The 23,062-nt window shown below is 38.7% G+C and overlaps 1 pseudogene; it reads left to right on the top strand.

The window, feature by feature from the left end:
- The first annotated feature begins 14,778 nt into the window (after positions 1-14,778).
- Positions 14,779-20,731, top strand: LOC127103180 (nifU-like protein 4, mitochondrial; annotated as a pseudogene).
- The last annotated feature ends 2,331 nt before the right edge of the window (positions 20,732-23,062 follow it).

Below are 23,062 nucleotides of genomic sequence, written 5' to 3' on the forward strand. Positions count from 1 at the left end.
CTTAGATATCAACAATGTCGTATGAGTGAGCATGTACTCTCTTAAACGTTTGGCAGCCCATGCTAGTGCGCAACAAGTCTTTTCAAGCATCGAATACATACTCTCGCAATCAGTGAACTTCTTGCTCAAGTAGTATATTGTATGCTCTTTTCTACCAGTCTCGTCATGTTGGTCGAGGACACAACCCATAGATCCTTCGAGAACGGTGAGATACATGATTAATGGTCTACCAGGTACAGGAGGCATCAACACAGGAGGTTCTTGCAAATACTCCTTTATTTTCTCAAATGCGTCTTGGCAATCATCATTCCAAATGATGGCTTGATCCTTTCAAAGAAGTTTGAAGATTGGATCACAAGTGGCAGTGAGGTGAGATATGAACCTAGAAATATGGTTCAATCTACCTAAGAATCCTCGGACTTCCTTCTCGGTTTTGGGTGCAGGCATATCTTGTATGGCCTTTACTTTCTCGGGATCTACTTCGATGCCACGTTGACTGACGATAAAACCTAGCAATTTTCCGGATCTTACCCCAAATGTGCATTTGTTGGGATTATGCCTCAATTTTAATTTCCTCATCCTCTCAAACAGCTTTTCTAGATTGACAAGGTGTTCCTCTTCGGTTTGAGACTTGGCTATCATGTCGTCAACGTAGACCTCAATCTCTTTATGGATCATATCATGAAAGAGAGTGACCATGGCTCGTTGGTATGTGCGCCGGTATTCTTCAATCCAAAAGGCATCGCCTTGTAGCAGAAGGTGCCCCGTGGTGTTATGAAAGTGGTTTCTCTATATCTTCTTGAGCCATGCGGATCTGGTTATAACCGGAGAAACCATCCATAAAAGATAAAACAGAGAACTGAGCGATATTATCTACTAACACATCAATGTGTGGTAGTGGAAAGTCATCTTTGAGACTTGCTCTATTTAGATCTCTATAATCTATGTACATTATTACTTTTCCATCCTTCTTAGGTACATGCACAATGTTAGCTATCCATTGAGGATAATGGGAGACCGTTAGGAAGCCTGCGTTGAGCTGCTTTTGTACCTCCTCCTTGATTTTCATAGCCATGTCGGGACGGGTCCTTCGTAGCTTTTGCTTTACTATAGGACATTCTTCTTTAAGGGGAAGATGGTGGACCACAATGTCAGTATCGAGGCAGGGCATGTCTTGGTATGACCATGCAAACACATCTTTGTATTCCTTTAAGAGCTCAATCAATTTTGCCTTCACCTCGTCTTATAGAGCGGAGCCGACTCGGACTTCTTTCGCTTCCTCATCTGTCCCAAGGTTAATCACTTCCACTGATTCTTCGTCCGGCTGGATGCCTTTTTCCTCTTGCTTGAGCAGCCTTGCCAATTCTTCGAGGAGTTCAGCCTCTTCCTCACACTCTTCATCGGCTTGATTAATCGGGTTGTCAAAGTCGTATGAGACCGTAGCAGAATTGTCATTGGTGATTGTCGAGGATGATCTGCATGATTTAAGGTCCACGCTTTTATTGATATGAAAGAAAGGATGATTTGAAAAGAATTATTTTTAAAAAAAAAATTTGCCATTTTGTAAAAGGTGAAATAAATAAATGAAAGACAAGGATCTCAAAATTGATTGCGAACATGAACCTTTTTCATTAATGATTAATAAGGAAATTTGATTAGGCCCTACAAATGATTCCCCCATGTCTTGGGCTCGACATGGGTTCTTTTGATAAAAAGGAAGGAAAACAACATTGGGAATTACATTTTAATCAAGGTCACTTTAGGTATTTCAATCTCGGTCCATTTGGTGGCACCCTTTCCATCAGTCTTTGTGAAGATCAACCTAGCATCTTCTTCTTCTTCTTCTTCCACGACATAGATACGGTTGTCATCAAGGTAACCAACGCTTGAGAAGTTTTCGGATAGCGGGAGCACTGATCCCTTTGTAGCTATCGGCGCGAGCTTCTTCAAATTCTGGGAGTTGTATCCTAAACCGATACGGTCCTTATTGGCAGGAAGTTCAAGCAACCTTCCCCATCCTTAGGGGTGTCCATCCTTTATGATTGTCAGGGCATCCTTAAGAGATGCCATTGGAGATTCAGCATCTTTTGATTAATCCTTTGTTGGGCAGACCATTCAACATTGATAACTTTAAATGATTGGAATGGGATTTCCCTCATCTTCCCATCTCCTTCAATGTATCGAACGGATGCGAGGTGACTTACCATAATGTCCTCCTCACCCTCGACAACAACTAGTTTATCATCAGCAAAGACTTTCAATTTTTGGTGGAGCATTGAAGTGACTGCAACAGCTGAATGGATCCAAGGCCTTCCAAGTAGAAAACTGTAGGCTGGATAGATTTCCATTACGAAGAAAGTGATAAGGAAAGTATGGGGACCAATCTTCATAGGCAAATTCACCTCACCGATTACAGTCCTCCTAGTCCCATCAAATGCTCTTACTATAAGCTCACTCGACTTCATTACGAGTCCTTCAACAATTAGCTTAGCAAAGGAGCTCTTAGGCATCACATTGAGGGAAGACCCAGTGTCTGTTGGTGTAAGCCCTAGAGGCCAATACTTTTTGGTACTTGTATCGAATTATTTATTAATAATAAAAGGCATTTTCTTTATTATGGTTGATTAATAAAGTCCTTGGAATAGATAGTCCGTTTAATGTATTAAGTGTGACTTAATCATGAGAACACATTAAACATAAGGACACTATTCTTAAAATATCCGTAGTCGAGCTTTAGTGTGAAGTGGGATAACATTAAAGCATTAAGACTATTATGTTTGTAGACTGATGATCACATCTCATGGATCATGGATAAAGAGTTATCAAGTCTTAAACATAGGTATGAATATTAGGAGTAATATTTATACCGGATTGACCCGCTATGAGAATACTATATAAAGAGTTATGCAAAGTGTCATAAGTTATTCTCATGGTGATAATGGTGTACACCACTCTTCGACCTGAAACCACTATGGACCCTAGATGTAGAGTCGAGTGCTTTATTGCTGATCAAACGTTGTCCGTAACTGGATAACCATAAAGACAGTTGATGGGTACTCCACAAAGCATGCTGAGGGACATGAGTGACCTAGATGGAATTTGCCCATCCTGCATAAAAGGATAAATGTCTATGGGCCCAATATTGAACTGGACAAGGATGACACGGTCTATGCCTTGTGTTCAATATAGACATAAGGGCAAAAGGGTAATTATACACATAAGTATTATCACAGAAGGTTTTGTCAGATCACATGACATTTTCGTGTCTTGGGTAGCAGTGATGTGTTGCTAGATACCGCTCACTGTTTATTATGTTAAATGCGTGATTTAATATAATTGCCAATGTCACGAAAACCTACAGGGTCACACACAAAGGACGGATTGATGAGAGATAGAGTAACTAAGGAATACCGTAAGGTACGGTGCCCTTAAGTGAATTATAGAATATCGTAAGGTACGGTGTACTTGAGTAGAATACGAAATATGGTAAGGTGTCATGGGCTTAAGTGATTTTGGGCATATTATAAGATATGGGCCAAAATACACTTAAGTGGGCTTCTTAGCTTGAAGCCCACACAAGTGGTTCTATAAATAGAACCCTTGTGCAGAAGCATTCATTGCGGTTGCATTATTTTCGTTTTCTCTCTCTCTCTCTCTCTCTCTCTCTCTCTCTCTCACTCAAAGCCTTCATTCGTACCAGCTAGCACTATGATTGAAGGAATCCGTTCGTGTGGACTGAGTAGAGACGTTGTCATCGTTCAACGTTCGTGACCGTTCCGTGGATCTGCATCAAAGGTTTTGATTGTCACAAGAGATCTGCACCAAAGGTTTCAATCATCACAAGAGGTAAATATTCTATCACTGATCATGACCATTCGTAAGGATCTCTAAAGGAGAAAATTTTAATTTCCGCTGCATTTTATATCGCAATTCTCCTTCAGTGTCTACCAAAACTCTTGATAGGACTGTGTCCACACACTCAATAGAAATGTGGAGAGCCTTGTTATGATTCTTCCCCTCGGCGGGAAGCTCTTCATCACTGAAACCCAAGCTTAACCTAGTAGCGATATTGTTAACTACTCCTTCAAACTGGGAAACAGAGATCTCTTATGGTACATGAGATGTCCTCAGAAATTTTACCAAAGCATCCCTATGGGCCTCCGAGCACATTAATAAAGACAATATTGAGATCTTCGAGGGTGTCTGGTTAAGTTGATCAACTACTCGATAATCGCTCTTTTTGATAATGCGTAAGAACTCGTCTACTTCATTGGAAGGTGCAAGGTCTTGTCTTTGTTGAGCGCCATCAATTTGTTTGCCTTTGTCTGAAGTTGAAGGATTGATAGTTCCAATAGGAGTGGGTGCCAACACAAATATCCTTCCACTTCTCGTAATTCCGCCAGTGCCTGTGATATTGATCATTGGATCACTAGACTTCAACGGTTTTCTTGAATCTTCTGACCATGAATATAGACTGAGGTGTCATACATCCATGGGACTACCTTGGTGTCAACATACGGGAATGGTGTGGGAACTATTATTATGATCGGAGTAACATGATTTGTCGACAGAGTTAACTGAGAGAAGTCATATGGAATTTGCAGATGAGGGACTTCGTCGTATGGTATCTCGAGGGTAGACACATATTCTTTTATGGACGGGTAGTCTACCACCAAGATCCCTTGGTCCATTAGTTGTTGTATGACAGACTTCAATGTTCTACATTGTTTCGGGTTAATCAGACACTATTCACAGTCATTACTACAAATGGGAAAGGCATTATCCTTCATTAAAGCATTATTGATCTCGATGAGTGGTGTTTTTAACTCTTCCACACATGACATCAATCTCCTTCCATTGTCAACTTCCATCATATTCACGACTGAATTATTGTGAGGGGGCATCGAGTCGTTATTTACATTCGGCCCCTTGGGGGAGAACGTGATTGCGTTAGAATCAATAAGATCTTGAATCGTGTACTTTAATGCTTTACAATTCTCGATCGAATGCCCAAGAGCGCCAGAATGAAATTCATAGCGGGCATTTGCATCATAACCGGGAGGAAGAACCGCTGGTGGGAGGCCTAACTCCCTTATTTGTACAAGTGGTCCCTTCAATAAATATGGTAGAATGTGGCTATATGGCATGGGAATTTTGTCAAATCTTCTCTTGGGCCTTCGCATCCTTTGTTGTTGTTGTTGATACTGTGGTTGCTGATGTTGCGGTTGTTGTTGATACCGTTGTTGTTGTGGTTGTTGGTAGCATTGTTGTTGTTAAGTTTGAACAGGAATTGCAAATGGTTATTGTTGACTTGGTTGGACAGGAGCTATGGCGGCTACTTATGGATAAGTGGGATTTCTTGTTCGAATGATGAAGGTGGCATCGGTCTCACCTTCTCGTTTTTTACCATAGGGAACAAAAGGTTTCTTCGATGCATTTGAAGTACTGGCAAAGTTCTGGATATTTCTCATGTTAATCATATTTTCTATCCTTTCACCGGCTAAGACCAGGTCAGAAAAGCCCTAAGAGGTGCTCCCTACCATTCTATCAAGGTATGGACCTTGCAAGTTTCCCATAAACATATCTACCAGTTCTCTTTCTAGCAATGGGGGTTGTACCCTAGCAGCTAATTCCCTCAACCGTTGGGCATACTCTTTGAAGGACTCCTCAGACCTCTGAGTCATATTTCGCAATTGCATGCGATTAGGTGCCATATCAGTGTTGTGTTGATAGTGCTTGAGGAATTCCTTGGCCATTTCCCTCCATGTATGGATATGGTTGCCCTCAAGTTGCATATACCAATCCAAAGATGCCCCACTGAGGGAATCTTGGAAAAAATGCATTAAAAGTTGATCGTTGCTGGAATAAGCAGCCATCTTTCGGTAGTATGCCCTAATGTGAGTCCTAGGGTCGCTATTTCCCTTATATTTTTCAAAGTCCGGAACTTTGAACTTGGATGGAATGATGACCCCAGGTACCAGGCACATTTCTGCCGCATCAAGGCCCAAAACATCAGTGTTCCCCATTGCCTTAAGCTTTTCCTCGATAGCCTTTACCTTCCTCTCCACCTCGTTGGTTACTGAACCGAAGGCGTCATCCTGAGAAGCAGTCCTTGGGATAAAGAATGCATCGTATTAGTCGTCTATCTCAAAAACATGAGGACGAGGATTGCCGTTTGGAATACCGTCGGGTGCATTAATATTAATTGGAGGATCAACTTGAGGAACTGGAGTCGGAGTCTCGACCGCTGGAGGGGTAGAAGGATTGGTAGTACTGGTACGTTGGTTCATTTCTTCTTGCATTTTTGCCATAACCTCTTGGCCTCTTGCGACTGCTTGAATAGTATCCATCAAATGCCGCATTTGGGACCCAACCTGGGATACTTCCTCCTGAAGGACAACTTGGTTCTCTTGAAGTTGCTCCATGACAGTTTGTCGATGTCCTCGTGTATCGTACCGAAAAGTCAGCTTTGGGGAGTGGTTCTGGTTAGAAAAAGGGTGGATGGATGAGTTTTTTATGTTTTTGTGTTTCGAAAGATGCAAATGATGCATGAATTTTTTTTTTGTTTTATGTTAAAGCAAAGCTCTTTTTAGTTATTCGTGTTTATTCATTGCAAAAACTACTTGACGATTCACGTTCACAATCATAAATAAAGGAAAACACAATAGAGAATATCACAACTTTCATTCATCCTTTGAAGGGAAAATAGACTGCAATACATAGAAGTTGCAGAATAGAAGTAACAGAAGCAAATAAATCAACTAGATATCCACCCTAAAAGTGACCCCTTGAGACTTGTGGAGAGCCTCAATATCGGTGATGAGTTCAGCCATCGTCCTCTTACAGAACTTGACGAAGTGGTAGACCTCTTTGGGGGTATTATCTGGGCACATGATCAGATTCGCCTCTTTCAACTTGTCAGGAAAGTATGGAAGGACATAGTTAGTTAATACCGTCATGTTGGTGTACTTGTCCCTCCATTCTTCGTAAAGGGCTTGAAGATTCTGGATGATTTCATCCCTTTGAGCAATGGCAGCTTCGAATCCATGGGAACGCTCCTCCCAATGTCTACAGTTGTTTTGCAACTCTATATAGGCTTGTTCATATATTCCCCTCTTTAAGTTCTTGATTTTCACGCAAGCTCGTCCAAGGTTGAACTGCTCACGCATGAAGCTTTGATGAATCTTTTCTTTCTCTAGTTGTTCCTTGGCTACAAAGTCCTTATACTCTTTTAGAGTGGTCATTAGTTCGAGAATTTGGGCCTCATAATCTTCCTTCGCTTCCTTCTTCATGGCATTAGACCTCTCGACAGTATTTTCGAGGTCCTTGATGATTCAGGATGCTCGATCCAACTCGTCGTTGCGGAAGTCTAGCTCAGAATTAGCTCCTTGTATAGCTCCACCAACCCAAACTCTTTGTCCCTCGGCTAATCAGAGCCTCTTCTTGCTGTCTTCAAATTTCTCACACACTTACTTACCCTTATCCTCCAAGACGTGGTTATGTTCCTTTGCACGATTGAGTTGGACTCGTAATTGAGTATTTTCCAACTCGAGCTCTTTGATTTGGCTGGTAAGTTTGTCCTTGTCCTCTTGTAGGATAGGCCCGGGCTCGGGCTTCAACGGGAATGAAAAAGGATCAAACATAAATGGTATTTAACCACCCTAGCCCTCTCTTTTACCCACACATGGTAGGGTTCCTTGGCTAGGATGTTTTTCTTACCCTATTCTTGGTCAATACGGACTATGCTTGTCCAAGCTTTTCGCACTCTTTTCACATTTGAATCAAGCGGATCCACGGTATTTATGACAAATAGAATGAAATCTCTTTCCTCGGGAGGGCTCGCATGGTGTACCCAAGTTGTCTCTTGAGTATAGCAGGGTTGTAGTTGATGCAACCTTGTGTTCCTATTAAGGGTACATTAGAGAACTCTCCACATCTTGCGATGACGTCTTTTGTATCCCATTCCCTCTTGTACCATAGAATTGAGTTGGCATAGAGAGATGTGAACCTTTGCGGCCATGTCAGCTTGTTTTCAGCAAAAAAGGTCCACTTTGAGGCATATGGGCCCTCATCCAAAGATGTAACATAGGAGCGCAATAGAGGAAAGTACCTCCCTTCTTCTCATGCCTTATAAGAAAGGTATGGTAGAAGTTGGCGAGTAAAAAAGGCACCAGATTCTTTGTTAAAAAGACTTATACTGCTAAATGATCCACGAACTTGTCCATATTTGGGAAGAGGACAATTCCATAAATCAAAAGTGCCAAGGTTGCATTACAGAAGTCGGGTCTTCCTTTTTTAATCATTTCCCAAGCATGGGCTTCTAGGAAATTTTGGATTAAACCTTTGATGGATCCTTTAACGCCCCAATTGTCCACTAGCTTGTTGGCATTGATACCCAAGGTGAGTGAGAGCTTGGTCAAACATAAGCCTTCTTCCAACTTCGGGAAAGGGTTGTATTCTATGATTGATCGATTGAGGAGTCTCTCGAGGTCTTCCAAGGTTGGAGAGATTTGGAAGTAGGAGAAAGTGAAGCATCTTAAAGGGACGTCATAGTATTTGGACATTGTGGTGATAGCACCATAGTCAACCTTCTCGGTTAGAAGATCTATGATGTTCCCGAAATTGTCTCTAAACGTGTTATCTTTGAGAGCTACGACCTTTGAGCATAGGACCTTTTATGAACTGATGTCGGGACTCTTGAAGCGGAAAGTAGAAGTGCTTTTCCTTATTGAGGTATCCATGATTGTGTCGGAAAATAGTCTTGTAATTCTGCGTCCGAACAAATGAAAATTTTAAGAGCTTTGCTTATTATTTTGATGATGAATGAATGTATGAATGAATGATTGGTTTATTATTTCCACAGGATTTTAGGCATGAGTTCATGGTTCTGGACCATCGTGACGAAGCACGGAATTAATAATGACTGCTTAGTAAACCAAGGTTCTCGCTTTGTGTGATCTAGGGATTTTGGAAAATTGGGTATAAGACTCTACCCCTAGAGTCATGGACTTCCTTGATTGTGAGCCACTTATGTCAATTTACTTTCCAGGCAACTGCTCCATCAAAGTCATCTACTCTAAGTGAGATCTTCGTATCGACCCTTACGAGGAAGGCACCTCGGTGACCTATACTACGCGACCATCGGTCTAGGCTAACCATAGTTTTAAAGGTTCTAAAAGGGGTCTTAGGGTCATTGACTCTAGTAAAAGAAAATATGCTTACGCCGAAAGCACGATGGTCATCAATCCCCTTAAGAGAATCTACCACTAAGTGAGGTTCTTGTACGACCATAACGAGGAAGGCACCTCGCGGATCAATACTACTTAACCTCTCCTATCTCAAGAAAAACTCTCAGACTCGGGTGGGGAGTCCTTCACACAAGGTTTGTTTTTCTTTGCAATCATTATTGCTTCCGAAAATTCTTCTTCACAGAACCAAAGTTTTGGACCAACAGGCAAACAAAGAAAATATGTACAGGTTAGCAACAAAAGCAGTATATACAGAGAAAAAATAGATAATAGATAAATATATACGTATGTAAAAGAGAAACAACCCAAACTAGGTCAGACTTGCTTAGGGAATTTTGGTGTCCCCAACAAAGTCGCCAGCTGTCGCTACCGGGATTTCACGATAACGAAACCGGGACTAAAGAGATACCAAAGAGAGGCAAAGTCAGAAGAGTCACCACCGAATTTTATTTAGTTTACCTTTATCGGAGAGGAGAGGGGAAATAGTCGATAAAACCCTCGGAAAGGAGACGTGTGCGGGAAGCGCTAAAAGAGAATAAGGAATCGGTCTCGCAACCGAGATTTGGATTTGGAAGTCGGTTACATAAGGGGAAGGTATTACCACCCCTTACGTCCATGGTACTTCATGGGAACCATTTGGGTTGTTTTACATACATGGGATTTATCTATCATTGTTTTATTTTCAAAAGAAGGTGTGTGAAAAGGGGGGTGTTTTTGTTATTATAGTGCTCGCCAAGGATTGGGGCCCTTGTGCCTACGTATCACTCATTCAGGGATAAGGAATCAGAGCTTCATAGTTCGGAGTAGAAAATGTTTGTGTGTTGGTTGACTTTACCTTTGAGAAAAGGGTTTTCGGGATGATCCCATAAGGCACAAAAATAGTTTGATGAGTTGTATTATTTTTACCTTGAATAAGGGTTTTATGAAATGAGGGTTTGTGATTATATTGTACTAAAGCCTATGGGCGGAGGTGATTATTCTAGACAATAAGCCAAGTGTCTTGCGTCCAGAATAATCAGAGTAAGGGTAGGAATGCTCCATTCTTACTCATTCTCCACCACTTAAGGCTCGTGGCGCACAATAATAATCGTAATTATTAAATGTTTTGAATTTGACTATGAAAATGTCACTTGACGTTGAATCAATAGTTTGTTTTATTTGATTATGAAATTTATCTTGTGCAACATGAATGCAAAGTAACCAATAAGAAATTAAAGGGTCTCATTGTAAGGTAGCCCAAGAGGAATCCTTTTGTGTGCAAAAGTGACCTAAGCTAAATAAAGGATAATGTTCTTACAAACATGCCCCCCTAAGGTGGTGTCATGATGTCATTCTTACAACATGCATGTAAGTTACGAATAAAATCCAACATTTACAAAGTGTCACAAAGAGTAATGAAAAAGCCTCCAAGCAAAGGTCCTAAGATGAAATCCTCTAAGTCCAAGTTGATTAAGAGTGAAGTGAATATTTTTTGTCTTATCATTTTATCATGTTTTTGTTTTTTTAATGTTTGATGACAATAAAATAAATAACAAGTAAATAAACATGCATGATGAATTTGTACAATGATGATGATGATGATGAGTACTTGAATGTAAATTACAAGGTAATGACATAAAAGTAAATTACTAGATAAAGAATAACAATATCACAATAATAATGGTTACTAGATATAAATGATATAAAGCAAATAATAAGTCAATAATACGAAAATCACAATAAGAAAGGTTAATGATAAACAAAGTTAATGAAGTATAATTAGTGGTTAGTAACATGTACAAAAATGAATATTTTGAGGACTATTTTTCATAGATCAAAAAGACTCAAAATATGACACATTAAGAGATAGCTTATCATTGATGCAAAATATTGAAGATGAATAAAAAATCAACTAAAAATAGATTTGTAACAAAAAAAGTTATGCAACCTTAAGTCAATCTATTAATATTTTAACAAATTATGATTTTTTTGTTCTTTTATTTTTATTCCTCTTTTATTTTGCAATATAGTAAGATAATAAATAAATTAGCATAATGTAAATCATATAGTTAGATAACAATAAACATAAACATAGAGTACTTGAAATTAAGTGAACAATAAAATAAATTACAAGGAAGTAAAGTGAAATAATGTAAATGTTAGGAGTTAGTAGATAATGAACATAAACATAAAGTAAATGAAATAAAATGAACAATAAAATAAATTACAAGGAATTAAAGTGCAATAATATAAATGTTAGGAGTTAGTAGATAATAATATAAACATAAAGTAAATGAAATAAAATGAACAATAAAATAAATTGCAAGGAATTAAAGTGCAATAATATAAATGTTAGGAGTTAGTAGTTAGTAGTTAGTGGTTAGTAGAATAACAATAAGAAAATGGTTTCATCTATGCATCAAATGAGTTAAATATGGTTGAAATAGAGGCAATATATCAATACCTCAAAGTATCATAAATGATATAATGATCAATCATTAATAGGTTTGAAACATTAAAGATTTAATCAACCCTAAACAACCATGGTCATGATCTAATAGACCTCATTAACCAAATAAATGTAACAACAAATCAATAATAAAAGTAAATAATAACAAACACAAAGCAACCACAAAAAGGTGAACAAAAAGATAGTAAGAGCAAAAAATCTCAAAAGAAAGTGTGTAAACCAAAGTTAATCATTTTTGTAAGCTTGAATCTAAACCATCTCAAAAGACCAACCAAGAACAAGCAACCATTTTTAATCAAAAAAACAGAATCAAAAAGTTAAAAAGTTTAAGCAAAAATCATTATCCGAAAAATGTGAAAAAAAGCTTGGTTGAAATGGTGTTGAGCTTGAATGTGAAGGAAGGGGTTTGAGATGAAAATATTTGTGGTGAAAGCTTAGTAAAGGGGCTGAGTTATGAGTGTCAGAGAGTGAGAAATTTTGAGGAAAAAATGTGAAATGGAAAAAAAAGTTGGTGATGACTTTTGGGAGAGAACGATTTTTTTGTTTTGGTTTAGGTTTGGAGAAGAGGGGGTTGGATGATATTTTTTTAGAATTTTTGGGGGCTAGAAAGCATAAAAATGAGGGGGAATAGTGCATCTATTTATAGGGAAAGCAAGTGGATAAGTGGGGGAAACCAAATGCATTTTATGCAAAAAAAAAAAGACCTACTGCTGCTGTTTCCGCGGTGGAAATCGATTTACCCAATTGGGAAAATCGATTTCCTTTTTTTTTAAGTGTAAAACTCATGCCTTCAGTCCATGAAATATGCCTTTGGTTATGAATGTTAATGTAATTATGGTGATGGATCAATGAATGTATGTATGTGTAATAGGATCATAGATCAAATGAAAGTTGTTTGGGGGTAGAGTGAATTTTGGGGTATGACAATACCACTGAAGGAAAATTGTGATCCAAAATGCAGCGGAAATTAAAAAATTTTCTTTAATGATCCTTATGAATGACATGATCAGTGATAGAAATTGTTACCTCTTGTGGCGATTGAAACCTTTGATGCAGATCTAAGGAGTGATCACGAGTGTTGAATGGTGACAACACCTCTACTCAGTCCATATGAAAGGATTCCTTCAGTCTCAGTGCTAGCTACTACGAATGAAGGCTTTGAGTGTGAGAGAGAGAGAGAAACAAAATTTCATCAAGTGAAATGCTTCTTCACAAGGGTTCTATTTATAGAACCACTTGTGTGGGGTATAAGCCAAAGAACCCACTTAAGTGTATGTGCCACATATCTTATGGTATACTAAAAATTACTTCAGCGCGTGATACCTTACCATATTTCATATTCTACTTAAGTGCATTGTACCTTACGATGTTCTACAATTCACTTAAGTGCACCGTACCTTACGGTGTTCTATATTTACTCTATCTCCTATCAATCCTTCCTTTTGTGTGTGACCCTATAGGTTTTCGCGACATTGACAATTATATTAAATCACGTATTTAACATAATAAACAGTGAGCGGTATCTAGCAACACATCACTACTACCCAAGACATGAAAATGTCATGTGATTTGACAAATCCTTTTTGTGATAATACTTATGTGTACAATTACCCTTTTTGCCTTTATGTCTATATTGAACACAAGGCATAGACCATGTCATCCTTGTCCAGTTCAATATTGCGCCCTTAGACATTTATCCTGTTATGCAGGATGGGCAAATTCCATCTAGGTCTCTCATGTCCCTCAGCATGCTTCGTGGAGTACCCATCAACTATCTGTATGGTCATTCAGTTACTTACAATGTTTGATCAACAATAAAGCACTCGACTCACCCTTTAGGGTCCATAGTGGTTTCAGGTCAAAAGGTGGTATACACCACTACCACTATGAAAATAACTTATGACACTTTGCATAACATTCTACGTAGTATTCTCATAGCGGGTCAATCTAGTATAAATATTACTCCTAATATTCATACCTATGTTTAAGACTTGATAACTACTTATCCATGATCCATGAGATGTGATCATCAGTCTATATATATAATAGTCTTAATGCTTTAATATTATTCCACTTCACAATAAGGCTCGACTACGGATACTTTAAGAATAATATCCTTATGTTTAATGAGATATCATGATTAAGTCACACTTGATACATTAAATAGACTAGCTATTCTAGGGACTTTATTAAACAAACATAATAAAGAAAAAGTCTTTTATTATTAATAAATAATTCGATACAAGTACCAAAAATATTGGCCTCTAGGGCTTACACCAACAATGAAACCTTCGGAAATGCTCTAACCAGATCGAGCTTCATCAACTTCTGATCACCATCTGGACAAGGTAGTAATGAGCATCATTTGAACTTAAACAAGTTACCAAAATGTAGTCTTTCACTCTCTGATGCTTTCGCCTAACTTATCTAGTGTTGATTGATCGTATTCAGCATTTAATTTTATTTTTCGTAGCTTGCTTATTTCTGAAACTTCTTTGAAATCCCCTTTTGTCAGTTCACATAAATGAATTTGAAGCATAAGATTGAATTAGGGATGAGAAGAGGATCACAATGGTGGTGGTCCCGTGTCCTGAAGTTACCAAAGAATGAAACTCCGGTGAGAGCTCACCGGAGAAGATGACTGGAGTATTTCTCAGGTGGTCTGAGTTTGGACTAGACATGTTGGTATTTTGAAATGTTTTGATTGATTAATTTTAAACTGGATCATGTATTCTGATTGCAGCGAGTTCCATCGTGTTTCTCACCATTTGGAGTGTTGGATCTGCCACGCCAATTAATGAGGTGTGATCCAACTGTCATACCCCGATTTTGGCCCTGAAATTTTTTCCCATCGATCAGTCATTTGCATTTCTCCTCATGACCATTTCACGTTTAAACTCTTCACTTCATATTGAAAGATCTTTTATTCATTCATGTTACAATCATTTCATTCATGCATGATTAAAATAAATTCCACATGTTCCTCTACACACATTCATATCCTCCATTTCATGTTCATATTTACTATTTCATTTTTTTTTACGTTTTACATTCAAAATTTGCATTCATATTTTCTTCATTCACATTGAAAATTTTCCATTCATATTCAAGAATAACACTCGCATATCCACTGCTGACAAGGGTGAAGCTTTATTTGAATTAATAAAAGGACGTATATTGGATTTGGATGGAACATCTGAGCTTGGGGATCGACCAAGAAGAATTCAGTTTAGAGGACTTACTCATACTACCATAAAATCCATTGCCGAGTTTCAGAATTTATACATCACAGCATGTTCTGCACACACGGCTGCACCCCAAAAGAGGAGTATGTTTATACATACGCAGTCCACTCCAAATCCAGAATCTCTCATGTTTCATCCCGATGCTTCCTGGGAATTTCTTAAGCCGGAAATCTTTGCTGCTATTATGGATTTCTACTCCTCCGGCGAACCTCTCTTTCTATATTCTCAAGCTGCTGCATCGAAAAACACCGCAATTCACGATGATGATTCTGAAACAGTTGCGATGATCAAGGAACTCTTAGAGACTCGTATTCGACCAGCTGTACAAGATGATGGTGGGACATTGTATATTGTGGTTTTGACCCAGATACCGGGATAGTCAAACTTAAAATGCAAGAGCGTGTAGTGCCTGCCCAAGTTCTTCAGTGACTCTGAAATCAGGCATTGAGAATATGCTGATGTATTATGTACCTGAGGTCAAAGGCGTGGAACAAGAAATGGATGCCAAGGATGAGGAAGCAGAATTAAGTGGACAAGTGGAGTAGTTGATCTTGTATTTTTCTGTAGTTGCGGTCTGCATTTAATCTTAACATTTCACACTCAACAGAGAATTCAATGTACGACAGCAGTACATGATGGGGACACAAACGAGTGTATACAAAAAATAATGGTATTTAATAAGTTGTGAGTTGGATAAATTGCAGTCTGGCATGATATTGGTGTTCCCAGTTGGTCAGTCCAACGACATTGGTCACTGCAGCAAACACAATTGTGTCCCTGCAAAGATCAAACCAAATCACGACAGTTAATATCCCATTGAAGAACACAGGAGAATCACTTGTGAAGAACACAACAGAATCTAAGAATAAGAGGTTGGTGCTTTATGACACCTTAGTTCAGCAGTGCAAAAGTGATGAGGAAATTGTTTGTTGTCGCCCGTGAGCTTGGATGCTAGAAACTTCACCATATTGTGATCACACCGCAAAACCAGTCTCAACAAAGGTTTGTTCAAAATCTGTTAAAATGCTGGTACAATTTGAAACGCCGGCGGGTTTCGCTCTTTTCAAAGTTCTCAATGAAGGAAAGCTTTCTGAAGTTCGGGATTTATCTCTGGATTTTTCCACTGCTGATGCTGCAAGAAAGGTGGTCAAGCTGAAAGCGTTTTCTAAGTTTGAGAATAACAGCAGTGGGCTCATTGATGATTCGCATGATATTAAGACCAGCAATAACACCAACATCCTTGGTAACTTGACACTGAGAATCATTAAAGTAAGCAAAAGAACACAAGAGGTACAGACCCAAGACATGGCGAAACTTGTCGGTATTCGGCTGAAGCTAATGTTCAAACTTTGCAATTTAATGAAGCAGATAAACTCTGTCAAATGGCTCTTGACATTCATAGAGCAAATAGTTCAGCATCATCAATCAAGTGCAGCAGTAGATAAGTGCTTCCTCGTCTCTTCATTATTCACTCTATCGTCACCGCCGTTTAAACTTCCAGTTCAGTTCCGGATAATGCTAATATGAAGAACTGTTGGTTTTTCGACAACAATTTTAACGGTATGTCGGATGAGATTCTTGGGGAAGTTGAGATCCTAGTCTTCATGTTTTTCACATTGATGCTTAGAAGTTGGCATCAGCCCGGTAGTGATGGTTCCATGCCAAGACACAGTGGAACTACTGATGTTCATGATAAAAATGTAACCCAACTTTCTTCATCCACTTCCAAGACTTTAGTTGATGATCAAGAGAAGGAACGACTTCATCATCATCAGCAGCAGACGGAACGATTTCAACAACAGCAAGATATTCACCATCAACAACTACTTCACCAACAATCAAATGTATCTTTTAATTTATACAATACCAAAGCTGCAAGAATTGAAGACCAGTCGAGGTTTTGCTCAGATCAGATTCAAAAACTTGAGGACAACAAACTTCAAAGTTCTGGCTGTTTGGAGAATACACAAAGAAGGTTGTCGGGTATTAGACCATCATCGCAGCAGGTTAGGGATTTAGTGGTGGAATTGCAAGCTAGAATTACTAGTAGTCGGGTGACTCGTATGGAGTTACAAACCGAACTTGAGAAAGAAATGTTTGCCCAAAAAACAGTAGAGGAAGATCTGGAGGTTGCTAGGAGAAACTTGTCACAACTTAAAGCATAAAATGAGGATTCCTCGGAAACTGATAAGCTTCAACAGGAACTTGGAGAGTACATGGAAATTGTCAAGTGCAGTATTTGTCGAGACAGGACAAAAGAGGTGGTAATTACAAAATGCTACCACTTGTTCTGCAACTCATGTATCCAGAAAATTGCTGGGAGTCGGCAGCGCAAATGTCCACAATGTGGTGCATGCTTCGGGGCCAATGATATTAAGCCGGTTTATTTGTAACTATGTTCAACTGCCGAGATCAGGATAGTTGGCGGCAATCCACAAGGGCCTGTCTCCTTTTCTTTTGTACCATAAATGATTCTTTTTGCCGGTACTTGAAGTTTCTTAGTACCACATGTACTCTTTCTTGAAAATGGGATGCTTGATTTTACTCTGTGGAAAGAATTGAAAACCACAAGAAAAGTAAACTTACGGTGGGAGCCAGTTTCAAAAACAGATTTGATGAAAAAGGGTCAAAATGTGCTTCAGAAGCAGTAGTGTCAAATGGAAATGATTGCGTTGGAAATAGCAGACTTGGCCAGAAGCTTTCCAGTGTAAATGAAGTTCAAACCAAACACTGTTTCACTCCACCTGCATTTGACGCTAGAAAATTATTGATTGAGAAAGCCATGACAGTAATTAGGAAGAAACTCGAAGAAATGGAGTTGTCATCCGAAGCTGCGCTCTAAAAGAGAAAGAAAAGGTGCAACTTGATGTTTGTCAAGTCAAAAGACAGACATGTAGGAAAGTACCTCTGAATGTTTCTGGCATTCCATTTGAACACGGAAAAGCCAATCCAATCTCAATAACTGTCCCGGATTCTGACTTTCACGACTTCGACAAAGATAGGACAGAGGAATGTTTCCAGCCAAAGCAAATATGGGCCTTATATGATGAGGAAGACGGAATGCCGCGATTGTATTGTCTGATCCGCGAGGTTATATCTGTTAATCCTTTTAAGATCCATATCAGTTACTTAAATTCCAAAACTGATACCGAGTTTGGCTCAGTAAACTGGCTTGAATCAGGTTTTACCAAATCTTGCGGAAATTTCAGGGCTTGGACTTTAGATATTGTCAACCAAGTCAACATATTTTCTCATGTTCTAAGCCGAGAGAAAGCAGTCCCAAGGTGCTGTTGATGCAGCAAGGAAAGCTAACAGTGCCAAAACATGGAAGGAAGTTTTCTTTGCATGCGTTGATGAAGAGGAGTTCCGTTTGGTCCAGATATGCGGGCTGAACATTATCATTCAGGTGGATGACTTGGAAGAGGTAAGTGAATATTACCAAAACAGTTCGCTTCAACGAATTAATATCCCTCATGGAGAGTGGCCTAGGATTAGAACGGGCACATATGGGGATATTCACCGAGTTGGGAGTTCTGTATGTTAGATACCATCCGGAGAAACTTATGGAGCATATCAAACTATTTGCAACCCGACTCAATATTCCTAAACTCATAAGAGCTTGTGATGAACAACAACAGTGGGAGAAACCGACCTATTTGTATATCCAATATGATGAGTTTGATAATGCTGCAACAACCATCATGAACCATTCACCTGAAGCATAGGATCACATGCAATTTAAAGGTGTTATCTCCAAAGTCGCTAATGTGGAGTTGTGTTACAAGGCTGTTCACTTCTATTTGCAAGAGCATCCTGATCTTATCAATGATGTTCTGAATGTCCTTGCACTTCGGGTTGACCATGCACGCGTTGTTGACATCATGCGAAAGGCCGGTCACCTCCGTCGGGTCAAACCATACATGGTTGCAGTTAAGAGCAATAATGTGTCAGCTGTTAATGAAGCACTCAAATTTTCTTCCCATAATTCCAATTTTTGCCTCAACAGTGGGTGCAAAGATTCTCGAAGTACTTGAGCAGAAGCTCCAATCCTAGAAGACTGTGCTTGGGCAAGAGCTTCTCTCAATGAATACGGCTGGCTAGGAGAGCTTAATTGGGAATTTACTCTCTGCCATAAGTATCCATTATCAGGTGTTCCCTGAGGCCTGACTTCCTGCCTTGAGGCCTCAGATAAATAGTTGTTGATTGCAGGAGAAAGTCTCTCCGAGTATTTGGGGGAAGCAGGGGTCTCCCCTACAGGGTTGCGAGAACTAGAGCCAAGTAACATGTCATCAGCAGGTTTTTTATGCTCAAATAGAAGTAAGCATTCTTCCATGAGCTTGAAAAACAATCTAGTCTGGGCAACGTTTTGCTGCCATGCCTTGACCAGTGATGCATCATCAAGATTTCGAACTATTTCGAGAACTACAATGGAAACTTCACGCTTCTCAACAGAATTCAGGCTTTTGGTATCTCACATCAAACTCGTGCTGCACAAGAGCACTACCAAGATTCTTGTTGCCCTTGCCCGCAGAGACAAATCTTCATGATCCCAAGTAACAAAGAGTTCTTGTATCAATACAGACGAAAGGTAGTTTCTATCTGAAGGGTCTCTCCTAGGCATTTCAACAAGAAGATCATGGTCACAGATTATTTGTAGAAAGGTAAGTTTGCACTCATGGAGAACTGATTGACATACACCAGAGAACTTATCTAGATATAATGATACCAACTCAAAAACTTACCGTGGCTCAATAATGGATAGAAGATCATAACAAAAAAGGCCAAACTTCTCAAGCTTTTGGTAAGTCAATTGGAACCTCTCACAGAGCAGCAGTTGATGGGTATTACCAACTTGCAACAATCTTCCCAACAAGCAGAAGACGCGTTGTCTCGAAGCACGACCGCATTTACGAAGGCCAGAGTTGCTGCTGCTGTCGGCGTTTCTTTCAATGCCGGTGGTTGGTGTTATTGCCTTACAGCTCCTGATGTTATTCCGTTTACCATTGCTACATGTTCAAGTGAGTTACAGTGGTGAATTGTTTCTTACCAACAGTGAAGTTTTGGAAATGAAGAGAGTTGAGAAGGGGACCACAAGCTGAATATGGACAAAAACTTCTTAACCTCCGTACAGACACTTTCCACTACTCTGAGAAGACACAGCAACACAGCAGAGAGGAGATGAGTCATATATAATAGGTGGCCACTGTTCATGAAGAGGAGAGCCAAAAAAAACCTAAATTTTGGAGAGGAGCCGTTAATGTTCACTAAGAGAAAAAGGAGTTGACGACAAGGAGAAAAGAAAACCATAGTTGTTCTTGGTGGTGAAGAGCGGAAGATCAAAAACCGGTTCAGACGGAACCTTACCTACATCCGTCGGTCAATCTCGCCGCAACCGGTCAGTTTCCTTTTCGATTTTCTATTTCCATTTCTCCGTTTAGCTTCCTTGAAGCTTCCATTTGTGTGGTTATCTTGCCGTTAAATCTTTGATGTTCAAAATGGAAAGAAACAGAATCTATGTACGTTAAAGATGAACTTGTTCTACTACTGTTTTTTCAACTTTATATTTTATTTAAAAGGCTTGGTCCATTTTTTTATGATTTCTGTTAGCGCTTGAGATCATATGACAAGGATGTCTATCTGGCTGAGTTGGTAAAGGGATGCTTTGGCAAGTCTTTGGTCCTGGGTTTAATACCCGTGTGTACCATATTTTAATTTTACAGCATTTTTTTAATTTCTATTTCACATTTCTTTTTAATCCCCTCATTATTCCTAATGTTTATTACCCCTTTTTATTTTATTTTTATTTTTTAAACATCAATTTTAATTTATGGATTCAACAATTCTCATGTTGTTTATCCACGATTACTTTTATCGATGCATTGATGGTATTTCGCCATGTTTTGATTAATCACATATGACATTTTGATTGTTGTTAATATGTGCAAACCAGCTTTGAGCACATTATCTAGATTTCTTGTTTGCTTTTTTTCAATTTCCATCTGCCTTGCACGTCATTGCGTTATGCGACTTTGATTCGCATCCTCGCATCCCGATTTTTATCCGTGCACGTCCCGTTGTTGTTTCTTTCAATTAAATTTTTGAGTGTTTTGTATATATAACTTGTTGTGTTATTTATTCACATGGCTTACTCTTGGGCCTTCTTACAATGAGACAATTCTCTTGCACTTACACCCATACATTGCATTATTTGTTGTTTGGGCCCGATTTAATTATTTCATTACTTTGAATCCCCATTCGATAAAATGTACCCCCACTTCCCTGGCATGTAATAATTTTACTGTTTTATTTCTTTATTGCTTGACTATTTAGTTAGCTACTAACACAAGAATAAAATCAACCATTTCCAAAAGATCAAAAATAATGACTCGATCCAACGTCGAGTATTTTCTCAATAAAACAAATCAATCAATTTCTTCCTCCCATTCTTTTCCATTTCTTTCAAACTTTCATCAAAATGCTTGATCCAACGTCAAGCGATTTTTCATAATAAAATCAAAAAAATTATTAATTCATATTTAAGACCTTTTCAATAAATATGGAAATGGAACGTGGTGGATACCGCGCACTCCTGAGACTAGGATTCGAGGTGGATGTCTCGCCTATCTTAGCCCTCGCCATCATCCAAATTTATCTATTCTCCATTTTGTTCAAACCCTCATTCAAATCTTTCTCAATCGCTCATCAAATGCTTGATCTAATGTCAAGTCATTTTCACAACAAAACTCAAAATATTAATTCCTATATAAACACTTTTCAATAAAGATGGAAATGGAACATGGTGGATACCGTGCACTCCTGAGATTAAGATTCGAGGTGGATGCCTCGCCTATCTTAGCTCTCGCCATCATTTAAAATTGTCAATGCGGTTTCTTCAAACCCTTTCTCAATCAAAATTCAAAACACCTAATCCTTATTAAATACTTTTTGCAAATAAGATGGAAATGGAACGTGGTGGATACCACGCACTCTTGAGACTGGGATTCGAGATGAATATCTCGCTCATCCAAGTTCTCGCCATTACTCAAAACACATCAAAACAATCAATTTCTTTTCTCTCCGCCGTGCGATTGACTCTTAAACCTTTTCTCGCCGCCGTGTGATTGACCCTTCAAACCCTTTCTCAAATGAAAGGTGCTTTGTTTCAAAACAATGCAAGACAATGTTTCTCCACCTGTTTTAGGTAGTCCAACAATGTTTTCGTCGATTTGACACAAAGTAGCTTTCGCTAAAATCCACCAACAAACAAACATTTTTTCTACCCAGAACTACCTAAGCCTTGACTTCTCTATTGAGATACGTAGGAGCAGGATTTGTAAATCTTGTCAGGCCCACTAATAAAAAACTTAGGTTTAGTCCTTCGTCAAAAATCCAAAAACATTTTCCTTTCTTCTATTCTTTCTTTCCCACCTAATAACTTAAAGCCTAACATTTCAAACTAACACTAATGCACACAACTAACCTAATGGTTCCCGTTGAGTACAACGGACGTGAGGGGTGCTAATACCTTCCCCTTGCGTAATCGACTCCCGAACCCTGATATTGGTTGCGACGACCATAATCATTGTCATTCTTTCTTGGGTTTTATCGATATTTCCCTTTTCCTTTTTAGGAATAAATAAAGTTCGGTGGCGACTCTGTTCAGTCTATCATTGCGAGCGTGCGATCGCGTTTCGCATAAGTCGTGTCTCTCATTTTTCTCGAGGTACGACACCGACGCTCCTGGTTTTTTCTGATTTTAATTCTTTTTATCTTATTATTTTAAATTTGTTTTTCTTTAAAATTCATAGTAATTTCATTTTTTATCCAAAAAATACCAAAATAATTTCTAAAATTCTCTTTATTTTTCTTCATCTGATTCTTATTTTTTCATATTTTATTTCATTGATTTTCTATTTTTCATGAATTTTCTATTTTCTCATTTGTTTTAATTGGTTTTAAAATACTTTTCTGCATTTTTTAATTTTGAAAATTTTATGATATATTTCTCATTTTATTTTCAACCTTCGATAATTTTCTTGGCCATTTATTTGGTGTTTCGAAGGATCTTGTGGATTTTTCATTTTATTTCCATTTTAAAAGTCATTTAAAAATACCTTTAA

Source organism: Lathyrus oleraceus, chromosome 7, assembly GCF_024323335.1.
Source record: "Lathyrus oleraceus cultivar Zhongwan6 chromosome 7, CAAS_Psat_ZW6_1.0, whole genome shotgun sequence".
Taxonomy (NCBI): Eukaryota; Viridiplantae; Streptophyta; class Magnoliopsida; order Fabales; family Fabaceae; genus Lathyrus; species Lathyrus oleraceus.